The sequence below is a fragment of the Halictus rubicundus genome, chromosome 9 (assembly GCF_050948215.1).
Source record: "Halictus rubicundus isolate RS-2024b chromosome 9, iyHalRubi1_principal, whole genome shotgun sequence".
NCBI lineage: Eukaryota > Metazoa > Arthropoda > Insecta > Hymenoptera > Halictidae > Halictus > Halictus rubicundus.
Window position 1 is genome coordinate 2,373,876 of NC_135157.1, and position 15,729 is coordinate 2,389,604.

Consider the following 15,729-nt stretch of genomic DNA (forward strand, 5'->3'; position numbering starts at 1 on the left):
TAAAAATTGAGCAAACTGCAAGAAGCTGCAGCTACATTTGGATTCAGCTGCTTCGATACATTCCAATGAAGTTTCATACAAGTACTCGTGTTATGGGCTATATTACGAATTACATGCAATAATTTTCAACCTCTGCCGTATTCTTTATTGTCCCATTTTTCACACTTATCCGTTGGGATCGACTGGGGGGAAAAGCTCTTTGTTTCGTCGAGGCAGGAAGCCGCATCGGAACGAGGAGGGTATGGTGTCGCCGGCATCAAAGACGCTAATCGACCGATTCGATTTTGTACGGTAGGACGATATCATTTTGAAACAGTCCTCGCGATCGGAGAAATTGCATTATATTTGGGGGAAGGGGAGGTAATCGACAAAGGCATTATTAAGCTCTGTCGGTATATCTCTCTTTTCCCCTGTTTTCCTTTTCCTCGAAGCCGACGCGATCCAACAAAAGGAGAGGCCACGACGACCGCAATCTACGGACAAGGGTGGCCCTCTGTGTGTTCTCTGCAGACCGATAGGAAGAGCCGCGGCTACGAGTAGCGAGACCGACGCGATGAAATAAAGGAACGCGCGTTCACGGTCTGCCGAAGATGTAACTTTGATTATGCTCGGGTTCCACGCACAATTATTGACAGCCGAGCAGCGATGTGTTCGAAACGCACGCCGTATCTCGGACGGATATGAAGTATACCTCTTTGCGGTTCAAGGAACCGCGAGGTGCCACTTGGTGCGAAATTGTTATACGAACGCGTCCGTATCTATATTTTTATGAAGGTGGACTAGATACAGTGATTTCTCTATATATATGTCGCCAATGCCTGGATGATAAACGTCGCGGAATTATCCACACTACCGCCGGGTATACCCCCTTGGGGGGGGGGGGTGTGTGTGAAGCTCGAGAGGCCTCGGACGCCGAGGAGTGTAAATATAACAGTATCTGTATCGTACAGGAGACATACACGACGCTGACAAGACCCGTGTTGTTGACATATATCGAGAATTCACTGTATTTGGTCTGATTGTATCATTCTTACCAGGAGACCGCACGGTTTCCGAAATCGCTATTCAGATGAAGCCTTGTAGATCTTGTAGTATATACACAGTACTATAAAACCCTAATTACCCTTTTCACCCGGTGGGCATTCGTTTTCGAAAAAAATGAGTTTAAAGTTTTGCTTCGACTCGAGAACTTTAAAGCAGAAATTTATTAGAAGAAGGTGTCGTAGTGGCGCACTAAAGCCCCTCATATCGTAATTAATGTAATCCCGACATATGTATGTTAGCACTGTTATGTTAACTAGAATAAATTATGTTAACGGAGAATACGTCGAAAAGAGCAACGTATTTTATTTTTTTTTAACACACAAAATCTGGAAAAATTCATTAACAATACCTACACACTGATAAAAATATAATGCAATACTAAACTTCAATGCGAAATCTGCATTTTTCCGATTTCTTTGAGGTTTATGACTTTTTACAACCAGGATTTTTAACTTAAAGATTCGAATTAATTGCGGTATATGTATCTAGGTATTTGACATTCGTTCAAATTTTTCAGAATTTTTTCATATGGCTAAATAGGGAAAATAAGCCGAAATCTAATCTTTTCCATTTTAGTCCATAGCTACCTTTCGAGATATAGGGTTAAAGTTGTGCACAACATGTATTTTCTCGATGCCCTATGGAATAGTTCATAGGCCGTTTATTTTGGACCAAGGGCATTGCCGACCATCTTACACTGCTATGCCTTCATCTCGTGTTCGAAGAATACGTGACTATTAGGAGTTTACGAATAAGACGAACAAAGGGCGGCCGGGCAGGTGGCAGCAAAGGAAGCAATTCTATTACAGAATCAATTGCATCTGGATTGATCCTGGCTGACGAGTTATGGGGTCGTATGCGTCGGTGTCCAGCGTCAAAGAAACCAATAGTTCCCGGCCGTTGATTCGAGCGATAGCCCAGTCGGAACCGGTTGAGCTCCGCGTGGCAGTCTCCGCGGTGTCCTTTCTTGAAGCGAGCACCTGTCGGCTCCCATTTGGCCTCAACTACTCAGAAGCCGGCCGCGGCTGACCGCAACAACGTCTATACTACTGCCGGTTGCGGCGTCGTGTTACGTTGTAGGTGTGGCGCGCCGACCGAGTGGAGTAGATCCCGGTAAAGTCTGTCCGACCGACTCCTTAGTCAGGATCTCCTGGGAGATGGACGGCGTCTCGGCAGGTAATTGCACGAAAGCCGACGAGCAAAGAGAAGGAACGCCGCGCCTGGAGGTGGGAGCGGAGCGGAAAAGTGTATTATCGGGGACGTCCCCGGTACCAGTCTGCCCCGGCCGAGCATTAGAGATATTACACGGGGTCCTGCGTAGCATTAAGGGTCATGTTATATTTCGCGGGCCGCGACGGGGGCGAATCTCACCAGCCGGAATTTCCGCTGCTGCCAACGGAATACCGCGGCGAGATGGAGATACCCCGCTACGAATGACGGCCGACAGGATTGGGTACCGGGTGTGCCAAAAATGTTGGACCAGATATGAAGGATATCTTTAACTAGTTTGTATGTCGAATCTCCCTTTTCAAGATATTCACCCTTTCGCAACGGCAAGGGGTATAGCCGGATAAAGGGGTCAAATGTGCTCCCAAGCCAAATTGATCTTTTTTCATACCGCTCGACAAAGCCCCGCAGGAGAGAGAACCCTCCGTAGTATGTTTCAAGTCGGTACCCTTATCACAAAATGAAATCAGCAATTTTTTTAAAATCGATTTTGCAGTGAAAAATTCGGAAAAAATTCACAGTTGACTGTGCCATCAAGTAGAATGTTCATGAATTTTTTCGTAATTTTTTGTTGAGCAGAACAGAAGAAATAGAGCACAATTCGTTAAATCGTGCTCACCCTGTAACTACCCCTGTGGTAGGGATAGCGATTTGAAACTTGCCACAGAGAGTTTTCTTTCGAGGCCATATCGGATGTTACGAAGAAAGATCGATTAGGTGGTACACGCGGCATACGATAGAATTAAAGATTTTGTGGATTCTAATCACTTGATACAAGCAAGCGAGTTTATTTTACTGAATTTCGCTGACAAACTTTGTTGCGTTCGTCAAACCTGAAGTCACTGTATTCAATCAACAACATCGATTATTAGATACTTGCAATTTTTTAAGCAGATAACGAAGAGCACGGTCGGCAACAGAATCCGAGCATGGTGTGCCATACTTCGTGGCATCGTGCGCTTCCCAATAAAGGCGATGGAACTGTAAATATTAGTCGCGGGGCGTGATGATGGGCAACGACGCGAAATTTCCCAAGCTTTATGCCGCGCGGCGAGGCCCGGGGGAGTGGGCGGCGTCTCGGATGTGCGGGAAAGTATCTTTTATGGATAATACGTTTTAGTTCGCGTTCAATAACGCCGGGACGATACGAGGAACGATAAAGTTGCCGGGCGCGCGGAAAGTGGGCGTGTTCATCTCGCCGCGGCGAGGAAAAAATGGCAGTGTCGTCTCGTGCCCGTGACGTTTTATCGAGTTTGCCGGCTGAAGATTAAGCTGATGGAACGGCGAGGGAAAAAGTAGCTGTGTGCGGGACAGAGAACGAGGAAGCGGCACTCGTGTAGATACTCGCGGTCTGAGATGAAACGGGAGAGAATAACGGGACGCGCGAGGAGAGTTTATTGCGGGGAGATAAAGGTGGACGTCTGAAGGCTCTTCTTCGTCGCATTCGTAACTTTCTGTAGGTACGTTTCGCGGGCCAGTAGGCGAACGTTTAGCTACGACGGGAGCGGCCGGCCGTAAACCCGGGCGTCGCAATCGGCCAGATATCTCGAGCTCGAGTTTAGTGCGCCGTGTCACATGCCACCGGTACGTTCCGTCATATTTAACGGTCCTGTCAGCGACCGGTGACGAGACCTCGACGTCAACGTTCCCCGTTGGCCCACGGACGATTGCGCTCACGTGACGGAGCAGAACAACCACCGCCCCGAAGACAAATGAAACTCGTTCCGCCGGGACCCGAGCGTGCCTCCTTTCCCGCGAATCGGTACAGACTTCTTATCGGATGGCTGGCGGAGGTCTACCTCCGCTCGGCAAAGAGACCTGTTAACAATTTCATCAGGCCACCCCGTGGCCAACGAGCCGTTTGCGCACCGATCTATGAAATAGAATTTTGAGTTCTTACACAGCTCTCGCAACGGAAGGGTTCGCGGAAATGGGATGATTCGGGGATAGCGTTGTACGCGAAACTGGCTAGGGAAAGATGCTCAGTGGAAATTAACCCTTTTCACTCGGTGACATCTCGTGGAACGCCTACCAGCAACTAGACCGCACTTACTTGCCAAACAGTGGAATAGAACATGGTTTTGCTACTAATATTTTGTACTCCGACTTTTTCTTCAATTTTCTACCCAACAACTTCTTATTGTTTTAACCCTTTGAGGCCGCATGACATATTGGTGATATTAGGCTCATATGTTTGGTCATTAAAACAGCAAACTGTTAATATAATTAAATATCAAAAACTCAGTATACATTTTTTTTAGAACCGTTATGTAAGACTTTAATGTGTGATCCGGTTCTCCAAAAGAACTGTTTTTCATGTTTTAGAAAATTGTCATCTGCAAAGGGTGAAGCGCTTGATTTGAAATGTACTTTAAAACATAATCAAAAGACGTTACCTTCTGTTACGAAGAAGTGTCAGCGTGAATGTTTCTTTAAAATGAAAAAAATTGTGCAATGAGAAAATTGTGCAATGAGAGAAATATCGCGATCGCATAAGTTTGTCCCGCGTAATCGCCAGCAATCTGCCTGCGTCCCCCTGAGAAGGGAGATCCGAGCGGTTTGCTACGTCTCCTCGCACGGAGAGAACATTGGAGTTCAAAGGGTTAAATTGCTGATGGAATTTAGAGGGTTCCGAACGCGATAAAAGTTTACGTAAGGTCGAATTTATTGAAGCGCGGTTTTATCACCCTGGGTCTGCAATGTTTCGACGATTGCTGGATCTGAACGTTACCCTTCTCGGTAAATGTTCCGACATTTTGCCACCGGTGCAACCGCCTTCATTATACCGGCGCGGCGCAGTGTTGCAACCCCGCGACCGCAGATGAAGGTGACTTGCACTGCCGCGGCGGAACGTTACATGCTAACCTCGAACTGTGTAAACTTGTAAGTGGAATTTGACGCTACGTTCTGTCTTGTATACGAGATTCTAACGCGCTTGATGCTCTGCTAAATTCGTGTGATACTCGCTCACCGATGGCACTGACGCGTTCATTATGCAGGTTTATAAGATGCTTTATAGTATTTAATGTTCGAGACGAATTACACTCTAATACACATCTCGAGTTTTTTTTTAGCGTATGTGTGTAATTGAGGAAGCGATAAGAAATTATTTAAATGACTCGAGTCCAACTGAAAAGTCGAACGCATGAAAATATTAAATGCAGATTTTCTTACATACTTTCATAGATTGGCTTTAAAAAGTTTTTATAAAGCGAGTCCCACGAAGAAATTCAAAGATTTGACAAAGTTCTAACTTTTTAAATGCCGCAATCCGGATAGCATGGTTATTACGGAAAAACTTGATACCACGTTCTTTCGAGATTGCTTTTCTTTTTATGATGATCCTAAAACCACGGTTTCCTAAGAAGATTTTGCATTTGCCAGCAGAGTTCTTGTTTAATCCGACTTACCATTGCTCAGTTTATGAACAATCCAGGCTGGTAAGGAAGAAATTATAATAAAACGTGACATTATTGGAGTCTTTTATTTTCCATGTGAATACTTTGCTACCAGTAAAATGTCTAAAATAGGTCTTTTGCAAACATACTTATAACTTTCAAGAAAATCATCTGCTCAAATATAGTTAAAAAATGAGGTATTTCTATCAAGTCGCGTCGCCACGAAAAAATCCGGGAGCTACGCCCATTTTCCAAGAGTTTAAACTGTTGCGCTTCCTCAAACGAAAGGATTATCCGCGGATGTTTTAATTCGCCGTCGAGGATCGTGACTTATCGAAATCCTGGGAGTCGCTGGAAGTCGCTGGGAGTCGCAGACCCCTCTGCTAGACAATTTGCATGACATTTCTCGGCAGCGATACCCCCGCGAAACTTTTCGCAACGGAGCGGCGCGGCGCGCACCACCCGCGGGAATATTTCCGTGTTCGCATCCACAGCGCTCGCTCAGCCAGACTGTCGATAACGTGAAATATTATGACGCCTTCTACAGAATGCGGGACTTCTCTCCCCCGCGAGTACGTCGGCGGGGTCCTGTGTGACATTTTTAAGAAATTCCTCCCTGTATTACCTGGCCGCCTCCCCCTCCCCCTCCCCCTACCCCTGTGCTTTCCCCCTTTAGCGGCGTTTTCTTGCCGCGTCGCTCCCGGCTGACATTATGCTAACCAGACTCCGACCCTCGATATTTCGAGGCTTCGGCGCTTTCCTTGATCTACGAGGCCGGTTTTCCCTCCCTCGCTTGTTAACGCGTTCGCGGTAGACGAAAATCATGCGTCTGTGGATCAGCCCTCCGTCCTCGAGAGCCTACTCCCGCCGGGAGTATTCGTGAAATCGAGTTGAAAGCGGCTTTGACGTTTTCGATTTGTTATTTCGGACCCGGGACCGACTGTTTTCCTTCGCGCGGCCATCGCATCGCCGCGCACAGTCGCCACTGTAGGACCAGCGTATAGGACGGCTGGACGTCGCACATTTGAGAACTCCACGTCTAAATATCTCGGGAAGTATACTCGGAAAGTTAGTATAAAAGTACTTCGGTTTCCAGGGAGAAGTACAACTATCCCATTTATCTTTTATTTGCTAAGGGGGTGCCTTGTGTAAATGGCCTTTTTTTCAAGAATTTTTTTGAAAAATGTAGTGCGTAGATTGATTTAAAATTTGAGGTATCATTTATTAACGTTATAATGTAAACAGAAACATTTTTTATAAATTTTAATCGTTAATATCAATGGTGGTTTGAAAATGGCATCCTGGAAATGCGCCGTGTAGCGTACAGTGCACAAAAATGATCTGAAACAACAAAATCAAAATGGAATCGTTAGTTTATGCAAATACGCACAACATGACATTCTTCTTTTATTTTGAAAATAAGGTACTTTCTAACTATTTATCGTATTCCCGAGGAAATTTCCTATCGATGTAAACAAAAAGAAAATGCTCCAAAATTTCATTTTACACAAGGTTCCCTCTTTACGCGTTTTTAAGGTAATTTGAAGGTCAACTTACTTTGTTCAAATAAAAAGATATATATTTTCTCATAGATTCTTACTCTAGGAGAAAAATGAAGAAACTTTTGTATGAAACATTTTTTGATCAGGCTGCATGTTAAAGAAATATTCAATAAGATGAAAATTTATTTCAGTTTTGCCACTCCCAAAGTAGAGAATGCAAAATTAGACGATACAAACGAAACTTTTAAAAATTTTCTGGTTATATGAAATGATTACGTAAAATCAACAACATTTTCACTTTTCTTCGATGTACATTTCGTCTGTTTCTTTGGTGTAAGTTTAAAATTTCTTGTAAATGTGCGTAACCTAACATAAACTTATTAGGGACACGATACTAAATACGAGACTGCGATCGTTAAAAGCGCCGCTTTCTTTGCTAGTACCGCAGCTCCGTTGTACCATTGATCTGTTGCCATTGGTTTGAAGGTCGTTGGTTTTTTAAATGACACCATGCTTTTTTAACTTCATAGTGTGGTTGCTGATGTTAAAACGAGATCGACGATGTGGTATACTATTCTTATACTTCTAACGATCAGTACGCCAAAAACAAAGAAGTCTTACCGATGTTGAAACCAACATGGCTGATCAAATAAACTAATTAACTGAAATACAATAGTTTCATGGAAGTATCGTGAATCATAATTCAAGGGTTCATAAAATCTTCTAAAGAGACTGATGACAAAAGAAATGTAGTAAAATGTGCAGGAAATACGTAACATATTCAGTCGTCTATCTTTAACGTAAAATATGCAAAACATTTGCGATATGAAACGTGTGTATGTGTATAGATGTCCGCTGTATATATCAATTTCATATTTTTATTCATAGGAAACGAATTTCCCACTGGATAGCTTTAGGTATCTGCAAACGATACAGACTGCATTTTCGAGTCATAGCCGAAGGTAACCGATTAGATAGAAAAACATTTCCGGTTACGGCAGCGATTCAGGTTTCATTTCCGTTGGAGTGGATAAAGAAATAGCTCGGGGAAATGTATCCGCGACGTAACGAGCAACGGAACGCGAAACACGCGAGTCTCGCGGCTAGCATTTCGCAAAGACAGTGGGGAAGTTCGCTTAAACGGGGCTGGCAAACGGAACGCAAGTCCTCGTAGTCGGAAAGCTCTTTCTGCAAGCCCATGCGACCCCCTGCTAGTCCATATTTCTCTCCGCATGGTTACGGGACCGTGCGCGCAAATAATTCTTCCGGCAAGTTTCCGCGAACTTGCGGCCGCCTGTTCTCTCCTCGGAGTATTTACATAGTCGTCCTGGATGCGCGCTCGTGCGACGAGTTCGTCGAATCGTCGATCTTGCGGCGACCATTAATTCGTTGCGAACTAGACGAAGTTCGCCGGATCGTAATTTAAGCGTCTGCGGATTTAACGAGCGGAGCCTCGATCGGAGAAAAATCGACGCGACGCGACGGTTCGGTGATCGCGCGGCAAACGTAGGTAAATCAAAAACGTTAGACTAATTTTACGACGGCACACAGTGGGCTAGATCGTATAATTAGGAGGAAAAAAGTGCGAAATTGAAGGTAAAAAAATGTAAGTATTGGTGAATGTTTTATGTACTATACATTCCCCTGAGACATAAAGTGACCTCTGGTATTAGCATTATCAACAATGATACAAATAACAAAGGCAAATGCCGCGTCGCGTTATTGTTTTACGTTTCTCGAACGTATGCTGCGAAGTATTAAGTATCAGAATGTGTGTTGTGATTATCTGGCTGTTATAAAAGACTTTTATATTTCTAATAACGAATTCAGCAGTTGAATGTGAGTACTGCAGATTTATTTCATTTTGGTGGTTCAGATTATTGTTTATATTTCGGGAAATCTTGACATTCATAGTTTTCGTTTCTTGTAAGCTATTTCACATTTTGTAGAGTGCGATGCCCAAGTTAGCAAATGTTACTAATTGAAACTATTTTTAGGCGATAGTAACGTGCTTGTACTTGATATAAAATCGAAAACTTTTTGCCTTTAATTGCCATTTTATGAGAAATAATTTTTTTCTATAATTCGATGCGACATGGTACTTCACCTGCAAAAATTAGGACTAATAACATCCACTACGACAAAAAATCGACAAATTCTTATAACTTATTTACAAAATAAATTACAAAATATAGAAAATCAAAATTTGTCTCAAATTTTACAATGGTTCTAAGACATTCAAATTGCGCCCGTAAGTTAAATTTTCTTAACAATTCCTTTATATTAACAATCGAGTGAAAAGTTCATGTTACTTTATCTTTAAAATATTACATGTAATACCAATATTTGTTTAAAAAATGTTTTCAGACATTTTTTTCGCGATTACAAATACCATAAACTTAAAGATTGAGACCTCCTATTTACAACGAAACCACTTAGTTGGCATTAGTAGTCGCATCCGATGTAGAGGACTTTTTTCCAGCTAGATCGGGCATTTGGCCTACTGTGCGGTACTACAAAATTTTTGTGTCGTTCATTTTTAAATTAAGCGTTTGTCGAAGCTACACATCTCCTCTGAAGTCGGTATTCAGTATTATTGACTTAAGGTGTGTGTCCATTTAAGAGTAAAACTGTTGCGAGTTACTTCCGAGAGTCAAAGTCAGTGTTTTATTTTTCACGAATTTGACTCTCGAAAATAACTCGCGAAAGTTGTACTCTCAAATGGTCCCGCACCCTTATATTATCTATCTGCATTAATTTCTGAATTAATTTTTTAGAGCGAGATCATTAGATTCTCTCAGAACGAATTTTACATTTAACCGAATATTCCTGTACAAATGGCGATTAAATGAAATTACGTTGATTATTGCTCTTCATACAATTCTTCAAAAATATTTTCACAAACAATTGACGGTTCATATTCATTTATTTTCGTTTGACATTTTCATTTGTCCAATTACGATTGCATTGATAATCTCATATTTTAAACAAATGCGTTTAATCACAACAGAATTATGAGGAAATAAATTCATCCAACGTTGTTTGATGTTCACAGAGTAAATTCTGAAAAATTGATAACATAAGCCGCAGATATAATGACCATAAATAATGTATTCCTTCAATAAACGCAATTGAATCGATGTAAAAGAATTTAAGAATACTGCTATCCTATTTTCATCTTACTAAAATTATTAACTCTCTGCTGTACAATTTTCTTCGCCGTTACAAAGATTAAAATTATCTCAAGTGTTGTAGCGTTTACTCAGATTACGAACTATCATAACAGGGCTTTTCGAAACTTCTGTGTACATTTTCTCAGATGCCTTTAAGTATTATAATTTAAGATCAAGCAGTCCAAATGTTCTAAGGGAGTTAAATAAACATGATATTTGGAATTATTATACAATACAGTAGCGAAAGTTAGTGTACAGAAATTTTGTTGGGGTCGCGAGAGGCCCCGGTGTACCAGTTATGGGTTAAAACGAGCGAACGCGATAGCAGCCTGAAAAGAGAAAATGGCGGCGGTCCTCATTCCTTCGCGATCGGATCGGTCGTCGAGGCATTTATTGCGTGGATAGAATTTTATTGAAGCAATATCGAGTAACTTTCATTTGTCAGCAGTGACGATGTCCGTTGGCTGTCGGTTCCCATCAAAGCGAGCCAGTCACATGTCGGCGGGACGAATAAATTTTCGATAAACCGACGTCGACGGTCGACGATCGTTCCGATTCCGCTGTCCCGACGACGCGTCGGCGCGTATCGAGTTTCCGTCGCCGAAATAACGCTGAAATATGCCAGCTGGGTGACAGGAACACGTCTGAGCACGGAATGCTTCAAAATAAATCATATACCTGCCGGAAGTTTCCGTCGATATCCAGGTGTTGTCCCGGTGATTATCTGCTCCTAGCGGAACAGGACGAAAGAAGAAGCGACCGGCGCTATCGATCCCGCGGGACAATGACCGAGGTCGTCCGAAAATTCGTTGAAGAATTAACACCGCTTCGTCGTTCGACATTAAGGCGAATTTACACTTCTTCACTTTGGATGTACAGCGTGGATGAACCTTCCACAATCAAAACGAAAGATGGAAATCTACCACCTGCGCTAGTCGAGATTATTGAGACATGCGTATGTATATTAGAATTCAATGCGTGTTGTAAAATTCCATGATTTTTAATTAAATTTTTAATTATGTACATTGGTTCTCAAAAATACTGTACTTCTTCCTGTGCGAAAATGTTCTCCGTGGCTTTGTTAAGGAGTTATTAACGAAGAACAACTACCAATCGGTTCACGAATACAGCGGAGGAACTCCGGCTCGGCCAATCCCAACGCAACAATCAGCGAAACCTGTCGTCGAGCTGGAATCAGACCGCTGTATTCGCGCTCTGATTGGTCCGTGTTTTTCGTGAATAACTCCTTAACAAAGCCACTGAGAATATTTTCACAGAGAAAAAAGTTTCTTTAAATTATCTGAGAAATCACCTCTTTTAAGGAAGTACAATATTTTTGGGACACCCTGTACAAAGTGGTCGGCCGAGCAGCGATACAATCCTTCAGCTGTATCTTTTGTTGGAAAAGGTTAGAATATGACACACACTCCTGTTCTGGCACTCAACAGTGTCGAGTAAACAACTTCAAAAGAAGAAGAGGGGATTCGATTTTCTTATTTTGAAATAAGACGCGTCGTCTTATATCGGGATAAAATTGTACATATAGATGGTCGCTCCGGCTTGTCCCCACTGCTACCGTGACGGGTCACGAATGACTTTGGCACAGCATACGCAGGGTTAAAGCAATTTATTGAGAAAGCTTCTGATGACAATATTATATCTGCAGATACATATGAACTTAGGTATAAATAGTTTAGAAAAGGAAATTTTGACTGACAGTGAGCGAAATTCGTTTAAACGCGCGTAAGAAAATTTTGGGGTTAAAGGTTCAAAATTTTAACAAGAAGTGTATAATAATAACTGAAGATTATAAATATGACTAAATGAATAGGTGATTCAGCTCATTTGGAATAGTTTTTTCCTTTGCGGAAATGTCCTCCGCGACCAATCAGAGCGCGACTACAGCGAACGCATTCTGGCTCGGCCAATGCTAACGCTACCCTCAGCGAGACCTGTCGCCAATGCGGAATCCGTGTGCTCCGACTGGTCCGTGTTCTTCGTTAATAACTCCTTAACGAAGCCGAGGAGAACATTTTCGCACCGGGAAAAACTACTCCAAATGAGTCGAGTCATCTAGTCATCTAGTTACTTCTATCATAAATGCATAAAATCCTCCATAATAATATTCAAGCAGATCAAACGTGAGAATTAAGAAACATGCGAGTGTCGCCGGTCACCATTTGATGACCTCCGCGAGTAATCCCTATTTTACAGGGCGCTCTTAGACAAATCCTAATTCATCATTTTTCGGACATAGTGTATCCTAAATACAAATACCCACTCCGACAATCATCAGGTACCACCCACCTACCAATAAGACAGAATTTAGTCACCTCATAGAATTTCATGATTCATCTAAGGTATTGCCTTTCATTCAAAACCGTTTAACGATATTTCCAAAATAACAAAATACAGTCATGTTCGAAAATGACTTGATGTCATAAAAATTTTTAAACCTTAACGCAAATGCGGCACGGGTTCCCGTTGTCCGATTGCTTCAAAATTGTGCACCCATCAGTCGCTCACCAAGTCTCAAACATTGGGGGTGTGGGACCAAGAAAATCTCAAGAAAAATCTTTGACCCCTACAGCTGAGGGCCACCCTATTGTAACATTCATACCGTGGTGCTGCTAAACGGTCGAAAGCCTCCGCGTGGCTGCAAGATCCGGCGACCTTGACACGAAGAAGATTCGACACCACGTTACGGCGGAAAAATCGTCTGGTATCGGGTCCTTGTCGCCAGTGATTTGCCAGGGCGCGTTCGCCGATAAATTCGCCGACGAGAGATTCGCATCAGCGCGAGCTCAGCTCGGCGCGCGTTGAAGAAAAATGAAGCGAAAAACGCGGGGGCGTAGACGCGCGACGGGACACCGGCAAAGGCGGAAATTGCGGGCTACAGATGGACCGAACCCCTTGACGGTCCTTCACCGAACCGTCTCTTTGTGATCCTGCGGAACGCGATGCGTTTCATCCTGCAGACACATTACGCTTGAATTGATAAGAACGAAACAGAAAGGACTGTGCACCGGCTGAGGGAACACGAAATGGCGGGGGGTGGGATAAGGGGCGAAGGCGGGTGACGAGAGGGAGAGGGTAGATGGCGAGCATCACCCCTTCCGATATACGTATATACACGCGAACTCGCCAAATTGATGCATGGAAAGGGGATGGCGAGGCGGCTCCTCGTCCATCAACGGCAGGATGCGTCCGGGGAGGGGGAGGGTGGGGTGGTTGCATCTAGCGGGGAGGGTGGCCAGAGACGATGGCGTGGTTCGCGGCAAGTGCAATGAAAACCCCCCCGTGTATTTATCGGCCATGCCGAAAGGAATGGCGGGACGGGAAAAAATAGCGAGCGCCGCGCCACGCCGCGTCGAGCCGCGTCGGGGCCAGAGAGTCACGAAATGAAACAAGACGGGGGCGGAGCACGGCGGGGCGAGAAAGGAAAGGGGTGGAAAAACCAGAAGGGATCCGCGAAAAAAGTAATCCCGCCGGGGAAGGGCCGTGAAATATAGTTACGCGTCCGCGTCGGTCGGTGGAAACGCCGGGGCCCTCTCCGCGGAGAACAGCGTGACGGCCGATCGGTTCATTTCACGGCACGTTACACGCGTAATTTTCGAATATTGTCCTGATTTATTCGCCGTATTAACGCCGGCTCCTGGAGGAACCAGCTCACGTAGACGATCTCCGACTCGACCCCGGCACTCCGTTCCGACGAACCACCATAAATATTCAAGGAGGAGGCGGCGACAACGAGAACGATCGGGAAAAGGTGAAGCCGGGGAGCGCGACGCCCGAGATGATCCGTGTGCTCGCGCCGGCGCTCGAAACCGTGGAAATCTGATTTGTGTTACGGAAAAGTTTGATTGCCGTTACCATCGCGGAGGGTCGCCCCTCGAAGTGGTTCTCGCCGTCGAAATACTCAACGCGGAATACTCGATGCTCCCGCGAAACGTTATCGCGTTACTCGAGCCGTCTCATCGACTCCTGACGCGGGGAAATCTAATTTTCAGGCTCGTAAACCCGCGGCTATTCAGATCCCCGGGTGATTGGAGGTTTACGAGATGGCCCCTCAAAGGGAATTCCAACTGTTAAGCTGCTGTACATCGAATCATACTGTATATCGAATTCTCCCGACCGAACCCGCGTCCCGCTATTAACAATTGATGCGCCGAGTAAAAGTAATTTGGCCCCGTTTAGCAAACAAGACCTAGCGAGACAGGATCATCAACTAATCGACTTCGATCGTTATGTGTTTTTGCAGATTGATAGACAAGCTCCTGACGATACACAGGAAATTTTACTTGCAGTCACTTTAACCCGTTTAGATCTGGTACTAACCCTCCGCAGCCAGTATTCTTTCTCACCAACGCGACCGGCAAGCTGGGTCTTTCTTTTTCGGGCAGGATTTTTTATTAGAATAGTTTCAAAAATCTCAAAAAATTCTGAGGCACTTATTATAGTCTCATTAGATGAATTTTGTTCACTGTAAGAGTAACCTCGTGCTTCAACGAATTCGCACATTCCTCACTGCCTACCGATCTCGTAACGACTTCGTCTTACCATCCCATGCGCGAAACGAGGTTACTCTTATGGTGGACAAAATTTAGATATTTGAACCCGTTAGCAGTAAAAATAAAAATTCGGAGGAAAGTTATGAAGAGTTGGGAATTCGTCTGGAATTCAGCGATCCAGTACGCCGACAAAGAACTAATTCAGTCAGAATTTTACGAGATTTTCGTTAGAAATATAAGCAACTCCTTGACGTACGAATTAAATGGGATGGAAAAGTGTTCTTTCAACATCAAACCGAAACGCATCGTCGCTTAAACAGAACAATTTCGGTCCAGCTCTCGCCTGTGCGAAAGGAACTGTTTCGAGAGCATCGAGGCGGAAGGGAAATTATAGCGACAGCTTCTATAAACAGTTCTCCTCGACGATTTCGTCGGCGGGGCGGATTCGACACACGTGAATGGGAGTTTGCGAGGGTCCGCAAGACGATGGCTCGTATCGTCCTCCGTTTGTTATACGCGAGAAAACCGGCGGAAGCAATTCAATCAGAGCTGGTAGCGGCGAACAGCTGAGACACTCGGCCTCGTTCAACCCCTGGCTCTCTCCAACGAGCTTGTTCCACGATCGTTTCACCCGTTTCTCGGCGTTTCCCGGTATGATTTACGACGCGGGAACCGCGCACGTACAACGATGTAAGTTAAACGGTCCTCTCACGCACGCCGTTTCCTAGGCCCGTCGCGGATTTACCGTGTGGCGTGCTGTCCGACACGGAAAAACTGCATCTGCACGATGCACGTACACCGTTCTTCCCACCGGAAGTCCCAGATGATTTTTCCTTCGGTGCAACGTGCTCCGACCATGCTCGAATCTCGATCT

General features: G+C 44.3%; 1 protein-coding gene across 1 annotated transcript in view; it reads left to right on the forward strand.

Annotated features, from left to right (window-relative positions):
- Positions 1-15,729, forward strand: part of LOC143357173 (uncharacterized) — a 605,892-nt gene that overhangs the window by 324,456 nt on the left and 265,707 nt on the right. The window lies entirely within an intron of this gene.